This window comes from Bombina bombina, chromosome 3 (genome assembly GCF_027579735.1).
Source record: "Bombina bombina isolate aBomBom1 chromosome 3, aBomBom1.pri, whole genome shotgun sequence".
Lineage (NCBI taxonomy): Eukaryota > Metazoa > Chordata > Amphibia > Anura > Bombinatoridae > Bombina > Bombina bombina.
This window is the reverse complement of record NC_069501.1, coordinates 307,844,056-307,871,509: the sequence shown is the minus strand read 5'-3', so window position 1 is coordinate 307,871,509 and position 27,454 is coordinate 307,844,056.

Below are 27,454 nucleotides of genomic sequence, written 5' to 3'. Positions count from 1 at the left end.
GTCAGTGATTAAACGGTCTAACGCTCACTTTTCAGCCGCGACTTTTCCATACCGCAGATCCCCCTACGCCATTTGCGTATCCTATCTTTTCAATGGGATCTTTCTAACGCCGGTATTTAGAGTCGTTTCTGAAGTGAGCGTTAGAGCTCTAACGACAAAACTCCAGCCGCCTGAAAATAGCAGGAGTTAAGAGCTTTCTGGCTAACGTCGGTTCATAAAGCTCTTAACTACTGTACCCTAAAGTACACTAACACCCATAAACTACCTATGTACCCCTAAACCGAGCTCCCCCCACATCGCCGCCACTCGATTAAAATATTTTAACCCCTAATCTGCCGCTCCGTACACAGCCGCCACCTACATTATCCCTATGTACCCCTAATCTGCTGCCCCTAACACCGCCGACCCCTATATTATATTTATTAACCCCTAATCTGCCCCCCTCAACGTCGCCGACACCTGCCTACACTTATTAACCCCTAATCTGCCGAGCGGACCTGAGCGCTACTATAATAAAGTTATTAACCCCTAACCCGCCTCACTAACCCTATAATAAATAGTATTAACCCCCTAATCTGCCCTCCCTAACATCGCCGACACCTAACTTCAATTATTAACCCCTAATCTGATGACCGGAGCTCACCGCTATTCTAATAAATGTATTAACCCCTAAAGCTAAGTCTAACCCTAACACTAACACCCCCCTAACTTAAATATAATTTACATCTAACGAAATAAATTAACTCTTATTAAATAACTTATTCCTATTTAAAGCTAAATACTTACCTGTAAAATAAATCCTAATATAGCTACAATATAAATTATAATTATATTATAGCTATTTTAGGATTAATATTTATTTTACAGGCAACTTTATAATTATTTTAACCAGGTACAATAGCTATTAAATAGTTAAGAACTATTTAATAGTTACCTAGTTAAAATAATAACAAATTTACCTGTAAAATAAATCCTAACCTAAGATATAATTAAACCTAACACTACCCTATCAATAAAATAATTAAATAAACTACCTACAATTACCTACAATTAACCTAACACTACACTATCAATAAATTAATTAAACACAATTCCTACAAATAAATACAATTAAATAAACTAGCTAAAGTACAAAAAATAAAAAAATATTTACAAACATAAGAAAAATATTACAACAATTTTAAACTAATTACACCTACTCTAAGCCCCCTAATAAAACAACAAAGCCCCCCAAAATAAAAAATTCCCTACCCTATTCTAAATTAAAAAAGTTACAAGCTCTTTTACCTTACCAGCCCTGAACAGGGCCCTTTGCGGGGCATGCCCCAAAGAATTCAGCTCTTTTGCCTGTAAAAAAAAACATACAATACCCCCCCCCCAACATTACAACCCACCACCCACATACCCCTAATCTAACCCAAACCCCCCTTAAATAAACCTAACACTAAGCCCCTGAAGATCTTCCTACCTTGTCTTCACCATCCAGGTTCACCGATCCGTCCTGAAGAGCTCCTCCGATGTCCTGATCCAAGCCCAAGCGGGGGGCTGAAGAGGTCCATGATCCGGTCAAAGTCTTCATCCAAGCGGGGCAGAAGAGGATCTTCCATCCGATTGAAGTCATCATCCAGGCAGCATCTTCTATGGTCTTCCATCCGGAGCGAAGCGGCAGGATCCTGAAGACCTCCAGCGCGGAACATCCATCCGGACCGACGACTGAACAACGAATGACTGTTCCTTTAAGGGACGTCATCCAAGATGGCGTCCCTCGAATTCCGATTGGCTGATAGGATTCTATCAGCCAATCGGAATTAAGGTATGAATTTTCTGATTGGCTGATGGAATCAGCCAATCAGAATCAAGTTCAATCCGATTGGCTGATCCAATCAGCCAATCAGATTGAGCTCGCATTCTATTGGCTGTTCCGATCAGCCAATAGAATGCGAGCTCAATCTGATTGGCTGATTGGATCAGCCAATCGGATTGAACTAGATTCTGATTGGCTGATTCCATCAGCCAATCAGAAAATTCATACCTTAATTCCGATTGGCTGATAGAATCCTATCAGCCAATCGGAATTCGAGGGACGCCATCTTGGATGACGTCCCTTAAAGGAACAGTCATTCGTCGTTCAGTCGTCGGTCCGGATGGATGTTCCGCGCTGGAGGTCTTCAGGATCCTGCCGCTTCGCTCCGGATGGAAGACCATAGAAGATGCCGCCTGGATGATGACTTCAATCGGATGGAAGATCCTCTTCTGCCCCGCTTGGATGAAGACTTTGACCGGATCATGGACCTCTTCAGCCCCCCGCTTGGGCTTGGATCAGGACATCGGAGGAGCTCTTCAGGACGGATTGGTGAACCTGGATGGTGAAGACAAGGTAGGAAGATCTTCAGGGGCTTAGTGTTAGGTTTATTTAAGGGGGGTTTGGGTTAGATTAGGGGTATGTGGGTGGTGGGTTGTAATGTTGGGGGGGGGTATTGTATTTATTCTTTTATAGGCAAAAGAGCTGAAATTCTTGGGGCATGCCCCGCAAAGGGCCCTGTTCAGGGCTGGTAAGGTAAAAGAGCTTGTAACTTTTTTAATTTAGAATAGGGTAGGGAATTTTTTATTTTGGGGGTGTTTGTTATTTTATTAGGGGGCTTAGAGTAGGTGTAATTAGTTTAAAATTGTTGTAATATTTTTCTTATGTTTGTAAATATTTTTTTATTTTTTGTAACTTAGTTCTTTTTTATTTTTTGTACTTTAGCTAGTTTATTTAATTGTATTTATTTGTAGGAATTGTGTTTAATTAATTTATTGATAGTGTAGTGTTAGGTTAATTGTAGGTAGTTTATTTAATTATTTTATTGATAGGGTAGTGTTAGGTTTAATTATATCTTAGGTTAGGATTTATTTTACAGGTAAATTTGTTATTATTTTAACTAGGTAACTATTAAATAGTTCTTAACTATTTAATAGCTATTGTACCTGGTTAAAATAATTACAAAGTTGCCTGTAAAATAAATATTAATCCTAAAATAGCTATAATATAATTATAATTTATATTGTAGCTATATTAGGGTTTATTTTACAGGTAAGTATTTAGCTTTAAATAGGAATAAGTTATTTAATAAGAGTTAATTTATTTCGTTAGATGTAAATTATATTTAAGTTAGGGGGGTGTTAGTGTTAGGGTTAGACTTAGCTTTAGGGGTTAATACATTTATTAGAATAGCGGTGAGGTCCGCTCGGCAGATTAGGGGTTAATAATTGAAGGTAGGTGTCGGCGATGTTAGGGAGGGCAGATTAGGGGTTAATACTATTTATTATAGGGTTAGTGAGGCGGGTTAGGGGTTAATAACTTTATTATAGTAGCGGTGCGGTCCGCTCGGCAGATTAGGGGTTAATAAGTGTAGGCAGGTGTCGGCGACGTTGAGGGGGGCAGATTAGGGGTTAATAAATATAATATAGGGGTCGGCGATGTTAGGGCAGCAGATTAGGGGTACATAGGGATAACGTAGGTTGCGGCGGTTTACGGAGCGGCAGATTAGGGGTTAAAAAAAATATGCAGGGGTCAGCGATAGCGGGGGCGGCAGAATAGGGGTTAATAAGTGTAAGGTTAGGGGTGTTTAGATTCGGGGTACATGTTAGAGTGTTAGGTGCAGACGTAGGAAGTGTTTCCCCATAGGAAACAATGGGGCTGCGTTAGGAGCTGAACGCTGCTTTTTTGCAGGTGTTAGGTTTTTTTTCAGCTCAAACAGCCCCATTGTTTCCTATGGGAGAATCGTGCACGAGCACGTTTTTGAGGCTGGCCGCGTCCGTAAGCAACTCTGGTATCGAGAGTTGCATTTGCGGAAAAAATGCTCTACGCTCCTTTTTTGGAGCCTAACGCAGCATTTGTTTGAACTCTCGATACCAGAGTTAAATTTATGGTGCGGCCAGAAAAAAGCCCACGGAGCGTTAACAGCCCTTTTACCGCCAAACTCCAAATCTAGGCCTAAGAGAATAATGAAAAAAAATCTAAAATTACAAAAAATAATAAACACTTAATTACGACAAATAGAAAACACTAAGCTTACAAAAAATAATAAATGAAATGATCAAAAATAAAAACAATTGGGGGGCGTTTCTGGGCAGCGGCCATCTTCGGACGCAATATTAGAAGCTCCAGGAGGAAATTTAAATAATCTGCCGATTATCATAGTTTATTCTCAACATCCATATGAATGACGGTCACCAATGATCACCTTATAGCCTGGAGAAATGCTTTGCCAGTCCATCACCTTTACCCTCAGCTTCTTTAGCAAGGCAGTGGTCATCTTGGAGGTGTGTTTGTGGTAGTTATCATGTTTGACTACTGTCCTGTGGCCCAGTGTCTAAAGGGAGGGTGTGACGAACCAAGGTTATCCAACCCTGCACCAGTCACTTATTTGGCACAGAAAGGGTTTTCAGCCCCCTTTTCTGTCACCTACAGCTCAAATGCTGCCACCACTTAAAATTTATTAAAGGGAAAATCTTAAGGAAAACCCCAAACTTTACACATTAACTCTAGAAATACAATTTAGCAGAAAATAACCTAAAATTATACAGTTCTAATATTCCAGTCTCTTTCAGTAAAGTGGTTCAATTATTAAACAAAGGCCAAACTTAATAAAGGAATTATTTATTATGCCAAAAATATTATGCACAATGCATTAATAATAAAAAGTTGTTACAAATAAAATTACACACGCAAACAGTGTTTTAAAATAAAAAGGAGAAAAACAGAATTGAATACTTTACTAGCTTCAAGGTCTGCGCCAGGGGAATGGCAAGAAAATGATGGCTCCTTACTTCTGTACAGCAGCTCCCCTTGTAAGAATGACAATCTTATTGTTAAAAAATAAGATTCTTAAACCTACTTCTCAGAGATCATGTTGCTTAACCACACCCTCCTGGGCGGGCTAAGAAACCCCACTGTCTTTACAACCTTCAATAGACTAAATTTCTTGCCTGAATTTATACAATCCATTATCATTCCTGCTAGGTAAGAAATTTCTATATTTACATATTTAGAACTTCTTAGTTTTATTGGGAGAACCAGTTTGATATCAAATATGCCATAGGTTGTCATATTTACCTGCCGTTAAGGTTATAACACTTTTAACCCACATATGTGTCCTGTCAGTGACCTGGTCAGTTTTTGTAATGAAGGGCCTGTTTTGCATCATGCATTCTATTGACAGCTTAAGCCATAAACTTTATCCTGTGTATCTCTGTGACTAAGAGCTTCAGTGATTTTATGACTCAATGCATACACACTAGCATTTGGTGGCTAGTTAGAGGGTTCTGGCACTTCAAAGAAAATACAAACACAATTCTTCTTGAAAACAAATAACTGTTTTGAGTGCACGCTACACAAAGTTAACTCCTTAGGAGCTGAATCCTGAGATATTTGTGACACCTCCCCCAATAAGAGACGCAAAAGGGGGTGGCTACGAGCCACTCCCGATGCGTATCAAAAGGAGCTTCCCCTTGCGGTGAGAACACCATTGCCAGACAGATTGCACCTAGCAGTTTTGGCAGCAGGATGCCCTCCTTTTAAAAGTGACACACTAGTTGCTCTACCCAACCGATTGAATATATTGCAGGGCCCCTCCCATGCAGCCTCTAGTTTGTTCTGTCTCATGGGCGTGAGTACAAGAACATTATGGACCATCTCACACACTCCCTCTCTGGCAGTAAACTCCTGCAACTGTTTTTGTGTGAATATGGCATCTCTGGGTTTTGCAGGTACCTCCCCCAATAAGGTTGGCATCTTATCCCTGAACAACACATCATCCCCTGTTACAGAGGTGCCTGTGAAACCTAGTGTCTTGCTACCTATGGTGTGCTCTCTAAGCATATTGTGTGCTGTCAGTTGCTGCTTAACTACCATAGGCTCTTGCCCTCCCATTGGAGTAGAATTCCTGCACTCTGTTATGGTTGGTAGGGGGTTGACTAACTGCCCCCCTTCTCCTCACTGTGGGTTCTAACTGCTGGGGACACTGATGCTGCACATCTATCAGTGTATTTGCTGAATGGCACGGTGGGGCTGTGTAAATACACTTCTCTGTACTCCTCCCCCCTGTGCCTGCAGTCTGTGTCAGTCTCTGTCCCCTAGCCTGTGCAGTCTGTTTATAGGTCACAGCTGAGGTTACTGGGGTCTCTGTCACCCACAATCTTTCACACTCACTCTGGGGGTCCCTCAAAGAGTATCCTGTACCCTCCTCCCCCACACAGTCTGAAATCTGTGGCTTTGCTGCTTCTGTCCTAGAGTGGGCTAGTTTGCCCCCCTGCTCTCTCTCACAGTCAGTCTGCCACTTTGCATAATCACACAGAATCTGGTATCCTTTTGACACTGGTGCAGACAAGCACACATCTTCCTTCTGCCATTTATCCCAACTATTGTGTCTTTTCACAGGGTACAGAATTGTCCCTGGCAGAGACTGGCACACATCATCCAGTGGCCCAGTCACCCAGTCATTCTCTCCCCCGTCAATCTCACCTCCTTCTATAGAATACACTGATTCAATCACAGACAGACACGCACCCCTCATCTGCCTTCTCTCACAGACAAGCTCTTCCCGTACAGCTAAACTTGGTTCCGGCACAGACAGACCCACACAGTCTATCTGCCTTTCTCCCCCAACAGCTAACGGTAATTCTGCCGATACTGCTGGTTTAAGTACAGGAAGACACACACCGTCTGTCTGTCTGTCGTTCTCCCCAGTCAGTCTCTTCTCTCACAGATTCACCTCTCAGCACAGACACCCCCAGTTCAGGTACAGCCCTGCGCACACATGCACTCTGTCCTCCATCCTGGTCATAATGTCTCTGAGCATTTTTACACACAGCCCTTTCCACATAAGGGTCTGCAACTAATGTCACTAGGTCACATGTAGCATTGTCAGGCACATAAAGAGATAACAATCTACCCAAATCAGTACCCAGTAAAACATCATTAGGAATATTTTCAGATACCCCCACATTTCTTAAACCTCTCCCCACTCCCCAATCAAGATATATACGTGCCATAGGCACTGCAAGTTTCATTCCCCCAATCCCTTTAACTGCTAGAGTCTTTCCAGGGATAATGTTCTCAGAGTTCACTAGCTTTGGATGCACCATAGTCACTTCTGCACCTGTGTCCCTTAGCCCTAGGGTTACCTTATCTCCAACAGTCACAGGTTGTAGGTTCTCATAGTTGTTTTCCTCTGGACAGGTAACAAACAAAACAGATGCTGGTACTTCTGAGGGATTACTCCCTCCATCTGATTGCCCCAAGTTAATCCTCTCTGGGCAAGTGGAGCTGATGTGGCCCACTTTGTTGCAAATAAAACATCTGCGGGTATCCCCCTGCCCAGATGCAGCACTCGCCCCTCCTTTCCCTGAGGGAGCAGACACACTGGATAAAGGCACAGCAGGCTTTGTGAAGGGGGGTTGTGCAGCAGCTCCTTTACAGGTGGATCCCCCCTTAGAAAAGGATTTCCTCCCATTCTCTGGAGACCTGTTAGCTGTGTAAAAATCAGCCAGCTCGCCAGCTTCCAATGCTGTTATGGGCTTCCGATCTAAAACCCATTCTTGAACTCCGGCTGGGCACAGCTGCATAAATTGCTCCTTCACAATCAAATCTTCCAGCTCCTCCATAGTGGCAACTTTTAATCCTCTGACCCACTGTTTAAAGGCTGTCCTCAAGTTTCCAACAGCTGTAATATAGCTCTCTGACAAACCTTTCTGCAGAGAACGGAATTTCTTTAGGTAAACTTCAGGAGTAAGATTGTATCTCCTCTGCAGTGCAGCTTTAATGGAATCATAGTCCTGATCAAACTCTGGGGGTAGTTCAGCAAACGCCTCCAGTGCAGGACCTTTCAGGCCAGGGGTAAGGTACTTGGCCCACTGCTCCCTTGGCAACTGGAACTGTCTGCACACTTTCTCAAAGCTACGCAGGAATACATCCACATCTCCATCTTTCTCCAGGGTGGGAAAATTCTCTGCACGCACTCTGGGAGCAGGGGGGTCTCTAGGTTCACTAACAACAGGTGAGACCATCCCTCTCTCCAACCGTGCAAGCTGTAGCTGATACTCTCTCTCTGCCTGTCGTTCAGCAGCCTGTCTTTCAGCTGCCAGAGCCTCTCTCTCAGCTGCCAGAAACGCCTGTCTCTCAGCCACAGCAGCTTGTCGTTCAGCAGCCTGTCTTTCATAAAACTTTGTAATCAGTTCCATGCGCAAACTTGCATCCACTGAGCCCATATGTTTAAGAACAGTTTGCAAATAACAGTCCAAGGGATCCCCAGATTCTGATGAATCGCTGCCCCCAGCTGCAGACATCTCTCCTGAGACCTCAACTGGTGTGATTTGGCTGTTATCATATTCAACAAGAGCTTGTATTAGTAAATCTTTGTTCTTTGAACGTGTTGGAATATCCCGCTCCTGGCATAGGAGTATAAGTGCCTCTTTAGATCGCTGCTCGTATGCCTCCATAGCAAAAATAAAATAGAAAAGAACAACAGAGAATAGGGAAGGGGACTGTTTGCAATGTGTCACTATATAATGCACTGAGTTTTAGCCTTTGGAAATTGTAAGAAACAATCTCTTTTAGTACCGGGATTTCCACACTAGCAAATCCACAAGCACTAAAATCTAATAATAAAAAAAATTATCTACACCGCTGCCCACCAATTTGTGACGAACCAAGGTTATCCAACCCTGCACCAGTCACTTATTTGGCACAGAAAGGGTTTTCAGCCCCCTTTTCTGTCACCTACAGCTCAAATGCTGCCACCACTTAAAATTTATTAAAGGGAAAATCTTAAGGAAAACCCCAGACTTTACACATTAACTCTAGAAATACAATTTAGCAGAAAATAACCTAAAATTATACAGTTCTAATATTCCAGTCTCTTTCAGTAAAGTGGTTCAATTATTAGACAAAGGCCAAACTTAATAAAGGAATTATTTATTATGCCAAAAATATTATGCACAATGCATTAATAATAAAAAGTTGTTACAAATAAAATTACACATGCAAACAGTGTTTTAAAATAAAAAGGAGAAAAACAGAATTGAATACTTTACTAGCTTCAAGATCTGCGCCAGGGGAATGGCAAGAAAATGATGGCTCCTTACTTCTGTACAGCAGCTCCCCTTGTAAGAATGACAATCTTATTGTTAAAAAATAAGATTCTTAAACCTACTTCTCAGAGATCATGTTGCTTAACCACACCCTCCTGGGCGGGCTAAGAAACCCCACTGTCTTTACAACCTTCAATAGACTAAATTTCTTGCCTGAATTTATACAATCCATTATCATTCCTGCTAGGTAAGAAATTTCTATATTTACATATTTAGAACCTCTTAGTTTTATTGGGAGAACCAGTTTGATATCAAATATGCCATAGGTTGTCATATTTACCTGCCGTTAAGGTTATAACACTTTTAACCCACATATGTACATAATATACCAATGTCCTGTCAGTGACCTGGTCAGTTTTTGTAATGAAGGGCCTGTTTTGCATCATGCATTCTATTGACAGCTTAAGCCATAAACTTTATCCTGTGTATCTCTGTGACTAAGAGCTTCAGTGATTTTATGACTCAATGCATACACACTAGCATTTGGTGGCTAGTTAGAGGGTTCTGGCACTTCAAAGAAAATACAAACACAATTCTTCTTGAAAACAAATAACTGTTTTGAGTGCACGCTACACAAAGTTAACTCCTTAGGAGCTGAATCCTGAGATATTTGTGACAGAGGGGATCATGCTCTGCTTTAGTAAGTCACAGTACATGTTGGCATTCATGGTTCCCTCAATGAACAATAGATTCCCAGTGCCAGCAGCACTCATGCAGGCCCAGACCATGACACTCCTACCACCATGCTTGACTATAGGCAAAACACACTTGTCTTTGTATTCCTCACCTGGTTGCCGCCAGACACGCTTGACACCACCTGAACCAAATAAGTTTATCTTGGTCTCATCGAACCACAGGACATGGTTCCAGTAATCCATGTCCTTAGTCTGCTTGTCTTCAGCAAACTGTTTGTGGGCTTTCTTATGCATCATCTTTAAAAGAGGCTTCCTTCTGGGACGACAGTCATGCAGACCAAGTTGATGCAGTGTGCGGCGTATGGTCTGAGCACTGACAGGCTGAACCCCCACCCCTTCAACCTCTGCAGCAATGCTGGCAGCACTCATACGTCTATTTCCCAAAGACAACCTCTTGATATGATGCTGAGCACGTGCACTCAACTTCTTTGGTCGACCATGGCGAGGCCTGTTCTGAGTGTAACCTGTCCTGTGAAACCGCTGTATGGTCTTGCCCATCGTGCTGCAGCTCAGTTTCAGGGTCTTGGCAATCTTCTTATAGCCTAGGCCATCTTTATGTAGAGCAACAATTCTTTTTTTCAGATCCTCAGAGAGTTATTTTCCATGAGGTGCCATGTTGAACTTCCAGTGACCAGTATGAGAGAGTGTGAGAGCGATAACACCAAATTTAACACACCTGCTTCCCATTCACACCTGAGACCTTGTAACACTAATGATTCACATGACACCGGGGAGGAAAAATGGCTAATTGGGCCCAATTTGCACATTTCCACTTAGGGTTGTACTCACTTTTGTTGCCAACGGTTTAGTCATTAATGGCTGTGTGTTGAGTTATTTTGAGGGGACAGCAAATTTACGCTGTTATACAGGCTGTACATTCACTACTTTACATTGTAGCAAAGTGTAATTTCTTCAGTGTTGTCACATGAAAAGATATAATAAAATATTTACAAAAATGTGAGGGGTGTACTCACTTTTGTGAGATACTGTACATCATAGTACATAAAGGAATATGGTTTACAATATATATAGAAAGACAAGGCTTAGAAATAGTATAGTAAATCAAAAGGAAACCAGTATGGAACAGGGATCACTCCCTATAATTGATCACATCAAACTCAGAGATGAGTATTTGGGGTACCCTAGTTTCCAATTTGAATATCTACAGCATTTCTCTCTTGCGTAAGATTATATCCCTATCCCCCCTCTTTTAGGGTGGGGAATCATGTCAATAGGTTGCCATTAAAAACAAGAAAGATCTTTATTGTGAGTCTATGAAAAGTGGTTCACTAGGGGAGTAGTAGCTTTACCTACACGAATGGTGGACAAATGCTCTCTCACTCTTGATCTAATGTCTCTAGTGGTGAGACCGATATACTGTTTTCCACATCTCGTGCAGGTAATGCAATATACAACATATGCTGAAGTACAATTTAGACAAAAATCGATACTGTATGTTTTATCAGTTACTGTCGCTCTAAAGCTGTCAGAGATGATCAGGTATTCACAATCACCACATCTAGAGCTACCACATCTGTAGGACCCTTTGCTAGTAAGCCATGCACTGCCTTGATGAACCGGTTTCCTAAGCACCGTAGGGGACAAGAGGTTACTATTCCTATGGTAGGAACATCTCACTCCTTCTCGGACACAATAAGTCTATCATCTGCCACTAACATATTAAAGTGGTGTTTCACTATATTACAAATATCTTCATATTGGGAGCTATAGTCAGTGATAAATGTCACACCTTTGTATACCTTCTTACCCTCTTGTTTCTTGTCAGCAAGAAGGCCTGACCTCTCCATATGTGTGACCTCCCTATATGCTCTCCTGACAATTCTCTTGGGGTACCCTCTCTGTATGAGACGCTGATTAACATCTTCCATTTGAGACAAACAGTCCCCAGTATCCGAGCAATTTCTCTTGACCCGTATAAGTTACCCCTTCTCTATCGCGAAGGGCACGTGTTTCGGGTGACAACTCTTCGCATGGAGCAAGGAATTGCCGGATATTGGTTTTCTGTATAGATTGGTTTTTATTCTGTTTCCAGGAGTTCCACTTAGTATCACATCCAGAAAGTTGATGTCACTCAGGTGGGTCTCAAAGGTGAACCTCAGACCCACATCATTATAATTAATTCCATCAATGAAGCCTTTCAAATCCTTAAGATCACCACCCCTTATCAGAATCAAATAGTCTATGAAGTGACGATAAAAAGACAATATTGCCTCTATAGGGATTGTCCCCTCCAAAGATGTGGGACAACTCCCACCACCCCATGAAGAGGTTGGCATAGGAGGGGGCAAATTTGGCCCCCATAGCTGTCCCACACCTCTGGAGGTAAAAAGTTCCCACAAACTCAAAAAAGTTATGAGTAAGTAAAAACAGGGTCACTCTTAGGACAAATTTCTGAAACCCTGAAGAAAAAGAGGACCATTCCCGTAGAAAAAAGGCAATTGCTTCCATACCCTTGTCATGGGGTATGGAGGAGTAAAGGGCAGTCACATTGATCGTAACCCACCTGTGGGTGCCATCCTCCCAAGCCAGCTTGTCAACCAGATTGACCAAATGCTTGGTATCTCTGAGGAAACTAGGTAGGGCTTCCACAAATGGGTGCAGAACCATATCGAGCCACTAAGATAAATGTTCAAAGAGAGAACCTATGCCACTGACTATAGGGCAGCCTTTTATATTTACTAGGGACTTGTGCACCTTTGGGAGGTGGTGGAAAACCGGGGTCACAGGATGCTCAACATAAATATATGTAGCAGTGTCCCTATCTATGTATCGATTTTTCACACCATCATCCAGAAGTTGCAAAAGGTCCCTATGAAAGTGGTGAGTTGTATTGGCAATTAATGTAGTGTAACAATGGGTATCCTCAAGTAGACATGTGCGATTCGTTTCAGATCGATTCGAATTTCCGAATTGAACTAGTGCCGAATCTACCAAATAAATCCGAATTAGTTCGGATTTATTCGGTAGATTTGGATGGCCATGGATTACAATAGTATTGTACAGTATATTAGGTTATATCACTCTGCTATGGGTTACACCTAATATACAGTACATAATACTAGTCTAATACACAGCATATCTCACCTAACACATACCGAAATTCCGAATTTCTGAATCGAAAAAAATCCAGACGAATTTATTTGAATCCAAACGAATCCGAAACGAATTGATTCAAATTTTTCTGAATTCGAATCGATCCGAACCGAAATTCGAAAACATCCGAATTGATCCAAACCAATTTTTTTCGCCATGCACATGTCTATCCTCAAGTTGGTGTATGGCTTCATTAACATAATCAATTCTATCCAAAACCACTACTGACCCACCCTTATCAGCATTGCGAATAACAATGTCCTGATTTTGAGCTAGCTGCTCTAAGGCCTATCTCTCAGTTTTGTTTAAATTCTCTGGAGTCTTGTGACTTTGGGTAGCTAGTGACTTGAGGTTGCTCTCCACTCTCTCATAGAAATTCTCAATGATATAACCCCTACTATATATGGGGTAGAAACTGGATGGTGGCTTAAAACCCCTCACACAGTTAGTTTAGGAGGAGCTATCCAAACCACTACTTTCTCTTGAGAGAGTGTTCAGTGATATCAAGTCACAGGACTCCAAGAAAGATAAATCAGTATTCAAATTAGTGGTCACCCATTCAGTTGAAGGATTTGTGTCCTTTTGAGATGTGATATGACCTGAAAAATGGCCCTTTAATGTAACAGACATGACAGCTTCCATATGGTTCTGCATTTGGGATGTATGTTTAATAGGGTGTGGTCTCCTGCTTTCATGTCTCTTTAACTATATCCAGTAACTCCCTGAGATGTCGCCAATATAACAATTTAAAAGGAGGCAAACCTATCAAAGCCTGGGGTACATCTCTAATAGGAAACATTAAGGACAAGATTACACGTGGAACGATAATTTATTGCGCACCTGTAAACATGCAAATTCGCCCATTTACAGGTGTGCAATAAATAACCAGCCCTTACAAGTGGCTGGATATTGCTACCACTGTTTAATTTTCATAATTACCCCCAATTGCCCCCAAAATAAAGTATTAGCTTCTATAATAATAAAAATAAAATTAGCATTTTTAATTTTTAATAAAATAACTGAATGAAGCAGTTTTTAAGGGTTAAAATTGAAGGGTATGGGGTGTTAGAAAAAAAAAACAGCACTGTTGCATTGCAGTCTATAGGGACTGGTGTGAGGAACATAAGTTCCCTTGGCACAAAGTGAGATTGGCTAGGATCCTAGCTTTCTTACAGGCTGGGTTGGAAAAGGGTATTTCAGCCAGCTCTCTCAAGGGTCAGTTCTCTGAATTTTTGTTTATCTTCTGGCACCTCTATCCCTTAATGTTTCTCCTGCTTTTCCTCGTTCCCTCAGCTGAATGACTGGAGGTATGGGGGAAGTGGGAGGGGATATTTATAGCCTTCGGCTGGGATGTGTTTGCCTGCTCCTGGTGGCCAGGTGTTGATATTCCCAACAGTAATGAATGAATGAGGTGGTGGACTCTCTTCCTGACCCCAGTCTGCTCCCCAATCTGAAAGGCTGGCATCTGTGGTAACAATCTGCCAAGATGGTCTCAAGAAACAAGTGCCTTGGACAGATGATCTTGACAGAGCCACCAAGAGAGAGAGAATCTCTTGTCGATCTGTCCAGGGCTATCTCCTGAGACAGGTTGGAGTGATCGCCATTCCATTGCTTCAGCATGCATAACTGTAGAGGTCGCAGATGAAAGCGAGCAAAAGGAATAATGTCCTTTACCTTTATTCTGGGAGCAATAGCCAAGCCGACTGGCAGAGCTACAAACTGGAAAAGCTGGTCCAGAAATGCAAACCGCAGGAACTGTACATGATCCTTGTGGATCAGTACATGCAGGTAAGAATCCTTTAGGTCGACTGTAGTCATGAACTGACCCTCCTGACCTGATATACCTGATAGTCTCTATCTTGAACGATGGGACTCTGAGAAAATTGTTGTGGCACTTTAAATCCAGTATAGGGCGAAAGGTTCCCTCCTTTTTTTGGTTCGATACATGTTCCGTCTACCTCTCGTGAGTAGTTGCAAGGAGAAAATGGGTTGTCTAGTACTACACCATGAAGTTTTTTTATATTTACTTTGTAGTAACTTGGAAGTGGATAACATCCTGTTTGGGATACTTCTACAAACTTTATTTTAAATTTGGCTTCTCATTGAGTTTTTCTTTCCAAAGTCAGGAAGAGTCCACAACCTAATGAAAGCAAATTAAATCCAATGAAGGGTTGAATTGTTGCCTTTGGGCCTGAGACTTCTCCTCTGTCACAGAGTCTCACCCACTTAAGGTGCAATAGTCCTATTTCTGTTGATGGGGAGCTAAATAACCCCAGAGCAAACCACACAGAAATGTATCAGCCATTACACACAGTGTGGTGTGATCACACAGAAGGCCCACTGACAGGCTTGCATTTAGTTTATTGTAGGAAGTGTTACTGGCCATTACTATAGGATCTCACTACCCCTTTAACCAGACTGTGCTCTAGCTCTTCCCACCAGCAGCAGCAGTGTTTACTGAGGTGTTTCTGTTCTCTGTCCAGAGGGAACTTAGTTCCTCCTGTAAAAATAGTGCAGGAACTCCGTTCCCATGCGTTCCTTCTGGACTTGACCCCTGCCCCATATCCCCAGTTGTTCTTTGCCTTTCGTCACTATAGGAGGATGGCAGAGTATGTGTTAAGAAGAAATAGAAGATTTAGTCCTCTAATGGGTATTTTCCCTTCAAGAAAGAACTGGGGCTATGGTGTATCCATGTAATTCTCTCAGTGAGAGTTATGGTGAGAGTTAGTTACCAGAGGTTGCAGGGAAGTTCTCTGTCCTCTATCTGGTAATATTTAGTACTAACACCCCCTTTGGGAATCCAGTGTTTGCGTTTTACACTGCTTTCCCTCTCTCTCAGGTCCCTGTCAGAAGAAGAGGTGTACTGTCAAACCTTGAGGTGCTGTTTACTGCTCCATAGCACGGATCCTGGAGGGTAAGTCCTTTATTGTTTATAGGGGGATTTAGGCCCAGTGGACTACTTAATACCCCTTATAATTGGGACTGTTTCTGATCACAGAGACATCTCCTTCTAATAGGATCTGTGGACACTTAGTTTCCTCCGGTATGGAGGTTATTTATTACTGAGCAGATTGGGGCCTAAATGTGCTGCTTAGCTCCGCTAACATCCGGAGCACTTGTGTGAGTTGTTTGGAGAGCTTTATTCATGCTCATGAGGAACATTTATCTTTACTAGCGTGGATGCGTTACGTAATTGTAATTCAGCTTTGCGCGCTTTTTAAATGTAAAGGGGCGTATTTTTCCTGTTGCTGTCACATGACCTTGCGCAGTCGGATAATCGGAACTGTGTGAGATCCACTCTGCTGATTTAGCTATATTCCTCGTGGCAGGAAGATCGGTCTAGATCAGTCTGATCCTGCAACTAAGGCTGCAGGACAGAGGTGCCTTTTTTTTCTTTAGTCATAAATTGGTGTGTTGTGTGCTATTTATTACTGTTGGTAAGATGGAGGACCTGGTTAACCCCCTCCGAGGGTTCTACAAATACTGTTTCCAATTCCTGCTTATATTGTGAGGAGAATATAGTTTGCCCTCCTGCACAATTCTGCTCCCAATGCCTAAGTTTGGTTTTAAAAGCTAAGAAGGGGCTCAAGCCTGGCCCTCCCTCTGGAAATCTTTTTTCATCTGAGCCTTCAACCTCTCAGGACTCTATTGTCCAGGATATGGCGGTTCTTTTACTGCAGTCCCCTAATTTTCCTAACTCACAAGCAGCGCCCCACAGCGGACATTTAACTTCCACTGGGAGTATTTGTTTTCCTGCAGATTTTACCTCTCAACTACAATCTGCGGTGTCAGCTGCGCTTAATGCTATGCCTATTTCTAGCAAATACCTGAAGAATCTAACTTCAGGTTTCAATTAGAACATCTTCGCTTCCTTCTCAAGGAGGTATTGTCTTCTCTAGATGTTCCTGACTCTAAGTCATCTGACAAACCTAAGATACCTAAATTAGATAGGGTCTATGATGTCAAGAAAGTTTTTCCTGTTCCCGCCAGAATGGCGGACATTATTTCAATGGAATGGGAGAAAATAGGTAACGCCTTTTTCTCCTCCTTCAACTTTTAAGAGAATGTTTCCAGTTCCAGAATCCAACATGGAACTTTGGGGCTCAATTCCTAAGGTGGATGGTGTCATCTCTACTCTTGCCAAGAGGACTACTATTCCCCTAGAGGATAGTACCTATTTTAAGGATCCAATGGACAGGAGATCAGAAGGTTATTTGAGAAGAATGTTTCAACATGTGGGTCTTCTTTTTCAGCGATAGCCTCGGTTGCAGATGCTACAACGTACTGGTGTGACTCTTTATCTGAGTTGATTGATGTGGAGTCTCCTTTAGAGGAGATCCACGACCGAATCAAGGCTATCAAGATAGCAAATTCATTCATCTGTGATGCTAACATGCAGCGTATCTGCCTGAAAGCCAAGTTCTCAGGTTTTGCTGTCCTATCCCATAGGGCCCTTTGGCTAAAGTCATGGCCTGCAGATATGGTTTCAAAGACTATACTTCTTTTGTTACCTTTTAAGGGGAAGATTTTGTTTGGTCCAGGTCTGGACTCCATCATTTCCACTGTTACAGGAGGGAAGGAAGCTTTCCTTCCACAGGATAAGAAGGCGAGAACTAAGGGGCGTCAGACAAGACACAGTGAAATTAGTCCTCATCCAAGCCTGAACAGTCCAAGGGCACTTGGAAGCCTTTCTCAGAGGCTTGGGTTCGGGACGTTCAGGATCCCTGGGTGCTAGAGGTTGTCTTTCAGGGATACAAGATAGGGTTAAAATCTTGTCCCCAAAGGAGGAGATTTCTTCTGTCAAGACTGTCCTCAAGGCCAGAAAAAAGGACCTTCCTAGAGTGCGTAAAGGATCTTTCCTTCTTGGGTGTGATTGTTCTAGTACCTCCGTCAGAGAGAGGACTAGGGTTTTACTCAAACCTATTTGTGGTTCCCAAAAAGGACCTATACTGGATTCAAAGTGCCTCAAAAAATGTCTCAGAGTCCCATCGTTCAAGATGGAGACTATCAAGTCCACTCTTCCTCTGATCCAGGAGGGTAAGTTCATGACTACAATTGACCTAAATGATGCTTACCTGCATGTACTGATACACAAGGATCATGTACAGTTCCTGCATTTCTGGACCAGCATTTCCAGTTATATTTTGCTTTTTTTTAATTCTTTTTATATCTGTATTTACTTAGAAACAGTTGACTGTTTGGTGGAACCCACTAAAGCCACCTCAAAAACATGGAGCAGGTGTGTGGGAAGGTGATGAATGTGGGAACTTTAATTATTTCCTTTTACCCATATTAATGTCACTCACTATCTGTACCTTGCGTTGCTCTGTCACACGCTCCACTTTTAGTACCACACTAGCTTTCCTACAATTAACATATGGATTGTGAAGAATATGACAGCACAGGGTGTGGGAGGATGACTGAGGGAGTGAAGAAACTAAGATGATGCAGGAAGGTTGTATAGACAAAAATTAAAAGGTAAAAAAAGGGTGAGACAATAGGGTGGTTGAAAAGGGTTGTGACATACTTTAAATTGAATTTTATTCTTTGAATTCTCAGTAATATAATGATACAAAAATCTAGTTCTTGTGTTCTTCTGGTAGCATTGAAATATAGGTTATTTTAATTGTTGGCATTCCATAATGTTGTAAAAATTACTTTTCTATTCACTCCCCATTTGAGAATAATGTTGAATGCATTTTGTTAAAGGGTCAGGAAACCCCAACATTTTCTTTCATGTTTTGGCCAGAACATACAATTTTAAACAACTTTCCAATTTACTTCTATTATCAAATTTGCTTCATTCTCTTGTCATCCTTTGCTGAAGGAACAGCAATGCACTACTGGCAGCTAGCTGAACACATCATAAGAGAAAACTGTGTGCAGGCACCAATCAGCAGCTAGCTAGCTTCCACTAAAGTAGTATATGTGCATATTATTTGTCAACAAAGGATACCAAGAGAACAAAGCTTATTTGAAACTAAAAGTAAATTTAAGAGTGCCTTAAAATTAAATTCTCTATCTGATTTATGCAAGTTTAATTTTGACTTTCCTATCCCTTTAAGAAACATTTCTTTGGCTGAATATTCTGATAAGCTAAACGTCGCCCTTGAATGAAATTCTGCTAAAATGAACTTCAAGGAAAACCATAAATTGTGGAACAAAACAAATTCATCATCTGTAAACATGACTAGTACCCTCTAAACCTTTAAAATAAACATGGAAAATTCACTTAATTAAAACTTTATTCAAAAAATACTAGTTGGAAGGTGTTAAAAACCTCTATTGTCTGACAAACCATGATCATAGACTCACTCCTAAGTTTCTTACACCCAAAAAAAGTATAAAAGTGTATTAAACTTTAGCATTTAGCTTACTTGTAAACTAGGACTAGTAGCTTTTTTGGATCATTTTCAACCTCTGATTTATATATACATATACAGGGAGTGCAGAATTATTAGGCAATGAGTATTTTGACCACATCATCCTCTTTATGCATGTTGTCTTACTCCAAGCTGTATAGGCTCGAAAGCCTACTACCAATTAAGCATATTAGGTGATGTGCATCTCTGTAATGAGAAGGGGTGTGGTCTAATGACATCAACACCCAATGTCAGGTGTGCATAATTATTAGGCAACTTCCTTTCCTTTGGCAAAATGGGTCAAAAGAAGGACTTGACAGGCTCAGAAAAGTAAAAAATAGTGAGATATCTTGCAGAGGGATGCAGCACTCTTAAAATTGCAAAGCTTCTGAAGCGTGATCATCGAACAATCAAGCGTTTCATTCAAAATAGTCAACAGGGTCGCAAGAAGCGTGTGGAAAAACCAAGGCGCAAAATAACTGCCCATGAACTGAGAAAAGTCAAGCGTGCAGCTGCCAAGATGCCACTTGCCACCAGTTTGGCCATATTTCAGAGCTGCAACATCACTGGAGTGCCCAAAAGCACAAGGTGTGCAATACTCAGAGACATGGCCAAGGTAAGAAAGGCTGAAAGACGACCACCACTGAACAAGACACACAAGCTGAAACGTCAAGACTGGGCCAAGAATTATCTCAAGACTGATTTTTCTAAGGTTTTATGGACTGATGAAATGAGAGTGAGTCTTGATGGGCCAGATGGATGGGCCCGTGGCTGGATTGGTAAAGGGCAGAGAGCTCCAGTCCGACTCAGACGCCAGCAAGGTGGAGGTGGAGTACTGGTTTGGGCTGGTATCATCAAAGATGAGCTTGTGGGGCCTTTTCGGGTTGAGGATGGAGTCAAGCTCAACTCCCAGTCCTACTGCCAGTTTCTGGAAGACACCTTCTTCAAGCAGTGGTACAGGAAGAAGTCTGCATCCTTCAAGAAAAACATGATTTTCATGCAGGACAATGCTCCATCACACGTGTCCAAGTACTCCACAGCGTGGCTGGCAAGAAAGGGTATAAAAGAAGAAAATCTAATGACATGGCCTCCTTGTTCACCTGATCTGAACCCCATTGAGAACCTGTGGTCCATCATCAAATGTGAGATTTACAAGGAGGGAAAACAGTACACCTCTCTGAACAGTGTCTGGGAGGCTGTGGTTGCTGCTGCACGCAATGTTGATGGTGAACAGATCAAAACACTGACAGAATCCATGGATGGCAGGCTTTTGAGTGTCCTTGCAAAGAAAGGTGGCTATATTGGTCACTGATTAGTTTTTGTTTTGTTTTTGAATGTCAGAAATGTATATTTGTGAATGTTGAGATGTTATATTGGTTTCACTGGTAAAAATAAATAATTGAAATGGGTATATATTTGTTTTTTGTTAAGTTGCCTAATAATTATGCACAGTAATAGTCACCTGCACACACAGATATCCCCCTAAAATAGCTAAAACTAAAAACAAACTAAAAACTACTTCCAAAAATATTCAGCTTTGATATTAATGAGTTTTTTGGGTTCATTGAGAACATGGTTGTTGTTCAATAATAAAATTAATCCTCAAAAATACAACTTGCCTAATAATTCTGCACTCCCTGTATACTCTGCCTTGGATTGCAATACTTCAGGTTTGAATGTAGTTTCTATAGACAAACATCAGTAACAGTCATGGGGTCGATTGTGGCACCCACTTAAGTGAGAATATGAATGTTTAATTGGTACGCTTGAATGAAGTACATCCTACACTAAAGGTTTAAGATGAGTCACAGTTCAGAGAGCATTGATTTTCTTGATTTGCAAATTTTCAAAGAGAATAACAGATTGCTTACCATCCTGTAAAAGAAGTAAGCGGACAGAAATATTCTAAATGTATGCTACCCCCTACCACCCACAAAATCTAAAAAGGGTGTTATCTAACTTTATGAAATGGAGAAGTCATTTTTGATACGGGGATACAGAAATAGCAGTTTGAAAATATGTAGATATATGAAGAAGGATACACAGGCATCCTTCCTTGAGAGTAAAAAAATACTCAATCCTGTGGAGCAGCTAACTATGATCATGACTTACACATGAGGGGATGAGCAAATGGCTTCAATCATTCTCAAACACTGGCATGTGTTAGAATCAGAGCTTACCTACCAAAGGGGAACAACTACCTAGAGTGTATTTCCTGAAAGGAGCAAGATCATTGAGGAATCAACTAATTCAGACTGACCCAGGGGATTGCTTCACCCCTACAACATGGATACAACCCAAGGCGGGATGTTTTAGGTGTCTAGTCTGTTTGACCTGTAATGGGTTATCAGTGGGTATCCTTCCTTACAAAAAAAATAAAGTAGTTCTACTTAAGGCATAGAGTCACGTGCACCACTAAGTTCATAGTGTATGTATCTGCTGCATTGTCCATGTGGACTTTTTTATGTAGGAAAAAACACTGATGACTTGAGAACTAGAATGGCTAACCACAAGGCAGCGATCCGCACAGTCACAATAAAAAAGGAACTTCTGAACTGATGGGTATATATGAGTGTATGTATATGTGTATATGTATATATATATATATATATATATATATATATATATATATGTATATATTATATATAATATGTTATATGGGTAATTTGAATCTCACATATTAAGCATATTGAGGGTAGCCTTAAATCTAGGCAAAAGAATGAAAAAACAGGAGAAGCGCTAGTAAAAGCTAAAGGTGCTACAATGAAAATTGAGTAAAATGATTTGCTATGCAAATAATTGAGATAGAATAAAATGGCTTGCTTTGTAAATAAAATTTAATTAAACAATCAAAGAGGTATAAATCCTGCAAAAATGAAAAAACATGGAGATATTAAAATCGGACGTCTCCGATATATAAAAAACACAAATTAAAACTAAAACAAATGACTACTGTTGCCAATATAGACCTTGTTTCAATATGGTGTAGAGGAAGTCGACATAATAATTAAAGTCCTCAGATGAAACAAAGAGAGGATCAAAACAGGGTAAAAGTAAGCCCGTTATTACCTTCAGGCGTACCGTCCGTGTATTAGAGTCACCTCCGTGAGGCGTATGTATATCCCGTGACGTCACTGATCGGGAGGCGTCGTCTCTGTAGGGAAATCCTATTGGTCAGGATAACTTGACAGATGAACTATAGCGGCCGCTATATTGTAGATATTGAACCCCGCTCTTAGTGCAGAATCGCACGCAGGCTCATAGTATATCCAGATCTCTCTTGTAGACCTTATAGTGAGAGGACTTTGATGTGCAACTTGAAACCGGCTTAGCTTAGGCGCGTGGCCTTTCACAATGCAGTCCTCTTGCTCTCCGTGGGTAGCTGAAATAACTTGTCACTTCAACAGAGTATTAAAGTCCTGATAGACAATAAATTAAGTGTAAGGTAGCTGTAACTTTCATCAACGCGTTTCTCCCTCTTACAGGGCTTTCTCAAGATGAATTAGCTCCAGTTACAGCCTCCTTTTAAACAGTCCAGACTCATACCTATTGGTCAGGTGAGATTATCTGACAGGTGTGCTCATTACAATTGATCTATTGGCAACAGTACTGGCAACTTAGAGAAAAGACAGTAGCCTTTTGTAAAAATAGATTAAGAAAATATCTACATATCCCTAAAGTTATTTTTAAACATTTGCATATTTGCAGCAATTGTAATCAAAAAAATAAAAATATATATAAAACTCAACTTTAAATAAAAAATGCTTTCCAAAAGACAGTATTAATGTTACTGAAAAGGGGGGGGGGGGGGGATTTAAGAGAACGGCAATACATCCTCACTAAAATGTTGTCAATGTTGTGACTAAGTGCTAGAAGTAAATATTGACTAATGTGCATAAAGAAAATAAGTGAAAAAAATTCTTATAAATGCTGCAGACCAATATCTATAAAGAAAGTGTACCTACACTAGCCTTAAATCTAGTATCAAATGTTTATAATGCAGCACACAGTATCTCAATCTCAATGCAGCATTACACAAGTTTCTTTTGTATAAGTTGTAACATATGGTTCTAATATTAGATCCTCTCTACAAATGGTTATATGGGCATATTCTGTTATGTGCTATAACAACATTCTTATTTCCTGTGGGCCCCTTATGCAGATGTGAAGTTAACTACGTTTTTTATATATTTCCTGTGACCTCATGTATGACGTATACATCAGTATAAAGTCTTTGTGTGTTCTTCAATAAAGGGGACTATTGTGAAAACCCTCAGTTGCATGTGTGTGTGATTTCAGTGGTCACCCCAGGGCCCTGAAGAAAACGTGTGCCGCACCCTTATCAGCCAGAGCAGAGCTAAGAAACAAAAGAAGTAACCCTACAAACTGGTGTCAGAAGTCGGATGAAACAGGGAACTCTCGGAAGGTGAGTTGAACAAAGAGTCCTTTTTATTATGACCTTTTTTCTCTTACCACGAGACCCCTTAAGTTTCATTTTACATAGGAATAGTTGGGAATATATATGTGAACCTTTGGTAGATTCTAACTATTGTCTAAAAAGAGGAATAGTAGATTTCTTTGGTAGAAATCAGGTTAAATATATATATGAATCTTTGGTAGATTTTAATTAATAATAATTAAGTCTTTGGTAGGCTAAAAATAAAAAGGGGAATAATAGATTTCTTTGGTAGAAATCAGATTATATAAAGTCTGGCTGAAGGGTTAAACCACACATTTTCTTGCTGCTTGCTTTTGAAATACGCTGTATGGCTAACATTGCTTTAAAGTTATAAAATAAATACTGCATTGTTTATATGAATTCTTATGCTGCTTGCTTTTTAAATATGCTGTATGGCAAAATACTGTTATTTGTATAAAGTGTTAAGGAAGTAAAATACTGCTTATTGTATAAAGTATTAAGAAATTAAACTGTTGCTAATTTGTATTGCTGTTTCTGAATCTTAGTAAAAACGCTACATTTTTTTCTGGTGAAGGGTGACCTTTGACCTAGAGATAATTAATGCCAGAAACTACTGAAAGAATCAACATAGTGATATTTTTTTTCCCTCTCTCTTGTTGTAAACTTAAGCATTAAGCACAATAACTGGTAATGGAGTACAACCATTCTATTTAATGTGGATTTTGCAAAAAGATTCAATAATTAATTGCTCTTAAAGGTAAAGGTATTGTATTTTTTTATTTTTATTATTTTTTTATTATTTTTTTATTTTTTTTGTATTGTATTATATTTTGTTGTAAACGTTTTAAATGATAAGTTAGGAGTTGAGAATGGGCAAATTCCAGTCTAAACAATTTCCATCACCTAAGCCAGGAGAAACAGGTAAAGATTATGTGGGAAGGGTGTCGCCCGATGGGTTTATGTATATTATTCCTTGGGTTCAGAATATGGCAGAATGGACAGAAGCCATGAGAAGCTCTGATCCATTCCCCAGAGAGGGGGATAATGATAAATTTCATATGAATATGGTAAAAGGGTTGTGTCTAGGTGATGAAGAGGCATTTCCATGGTATAAAGATGGAATATGGATTATATGAAAAAGGGTGGGGAAAATTGGCTGACTGTTGCTCCATACTGGCAATATATTGATATAGATGGGAATAAAAAGTAGGGTAAAAGTGAGAAGCAAAGACAGAAAGCATATTCACCCCCCCCTGCCCCATATAATGCCCCTCACCTACCTTTGCCATCATATAACAGACTATATCCTAGCATCCCATCCCCTAGTGACATAGATCTAGAGACTATTGCTATTGCCTCTGTTCAGGTACCCCAGGAATGGACCTTGCCAGGACCTTCTGTAACTCCCCGATACCAGGTCACTAAACCCCCGATTAAGGTTGAACCAGTAACACCTTCCTACCCCCCTACAATAACCCCACATTATAAAAGAGGGAATGAAAAAGTAGAGGAGGAGGAGGCCATTTCTTACTGTTGGAGACCAATTAATTATTAAACCTTTGTCCCCATGTGAATTAAGGGAAATTACCAAGGGAGCCCCAAACCCCGTCAACATCCATCAGCTTGTATTATGTATTTAAAAAGAATGTTACAAGGACAAAACATGACACAGACAGATATAAGAATTATCATTGATGCACTTCTAGACTATGACCCTGAATCAGGTTGGGAGTGGGGTAATGTAAAGAGTATTAGTAAATTGAGTCGAGATCCAACAATTAACTGTGCCCTAAACACACGTGAAGGACTTGATGAAATGTGGACAGAATTAAGTATAGAAATGCATAGAATATGGAAGGATAAACAAAGTATGTCAATTGCACTAGCGTGCAAACAGAATACAAAGGAAACAGTAGTAGAATTTGTTAAGCGTTTTTATAAATGCTGGAAGGAAGAGGCTGGAATGGAATCAGGAGATGCAATGGGCTCTCTGAAGGTCCAGACTTGCATTAGTAATATGCAACCTCAGCTTTCTTTGTTGGTGAAACAACTTGTCTCTGATTGGCCGGAGTTGACTCCAGCAGAATTCTTGAAAAGAATTCATGAAAAAGAAGGGGCAGGTTGTTTTGACATCAAGAAATTAGAGGGAAAAAACGTTGCTTTTTATCAAAAGCAGAGTTTACAACATTGTGATCCATTCCAGGCCAGGGAAAGGGATAATACAGGGAGTAATAGAATGTATGTGAGAGGTAGAGGGAGAGCTAGAGGAAGAGCTAGAGGGAATTATACTTCAAACAGAACACATTGTTTTAACTGTGGGGAACAGGGACATTGGAAAAATGAATGCCCAAAACCCCCTAATAATTCTGGCCCCCCTTACAATCCCCGACAGTATAACAGACAGCCTTACATAGCCCCTGCACCCATGGAGGCACCCAAACACAACATACAATGGCCATAGGGGTGCCTAGAAGGTAGTACTCCAATTTTTCCAGTGGTGTCAACAAGTTATCATGAGCAACCATACTTAGTCCTAGAAGTGGAGGGAGAACCCCTACCATTTCTAGTAGACACAGGAGCTACATGCTCTGCCTTATGCTCAGATATGTATGATGGCATTACTGAAAAATCTGAACCTTCTTTAGGGATTAATGGAGTGCTGACTCAGACTCGCATCACACCGCCACTTGAAGTTAGGGTATCCTGTACTGGCCAACAACTTTTGCACCCATTTTGTATTATAACTGGGTGTCCCCTTAACCTTTTGGGTTGTGATCTTATGGGTCCCCTTGGTTTGAAAGTAGCTGTCACTAGACAGGGTGGGTTAGACGTGAGTCTAGGGTCCACTAACCTGTGTTTTTTTTTGTTGTTTTTTTAAGTATTTTATTTTATCCAACAATGAGTACAACAACGTAATTTATACAATACTTCATGATAATACAGTCCACCAATATAAGGTGTTATCTCAAAAGGAAATCAAAAAGCACAAATAATGTGTATTACATATTGTATGTCTGTAGACTGAAGTTAACCAGTCCGTCAAAATAACTCAATGTAGGGATTTTATAATATCCACCCCCCTCCCTCCCTCCCCCCGACCCCACCATGGTAATCAACACAAGAAGGGGAAGAGAAAAAAAAGGGAAAAAAAAAAAAAAAGGGGGGTGGGGGGGAGGGTAGAAAGACACAAAATTGCCTCCGATCACCATATACCTAATAATACTAGTTCCGAATTCCTAAATGGATATATCAAATATTCAATTTCTCTTTCAGGGAAGATCTTAATGAAGGGTGCCCATTTATGAAAAAATTTCTTTATGTCGCATTCATTATCTATGTTAGCATTCCTTTGTTCTAAAATGCATTGTTTCTTTAGATGGTTTCTAATTTCTGGGATAGTTGGTGTCGCCCTCATTTTCCATTTTTTGCATATCAGATATCTGGTGGCTAGAATAGATAAATTAATTAATAATTCATTAGGCTGTCGCTCCTCTCCTGGCCTCATGCAGAATATGATCTGAAACAGGGAGAAGTTTATCAGTTCAATTTTAAGCACCCTCTTAAGCCAATATTCTAATTTCCTCCAGACATTTCGCATCCCGGGGCAAGACCAGAACATATGTATCAAGTCCGCAGCTATATATGAGCATCTGGGGCATTTACTAAATTCAAGATTTCGGACTCTGAGGCCCCTCTCCGGGGTGAAATATGCCCTATGAAGAAGTTTCAGG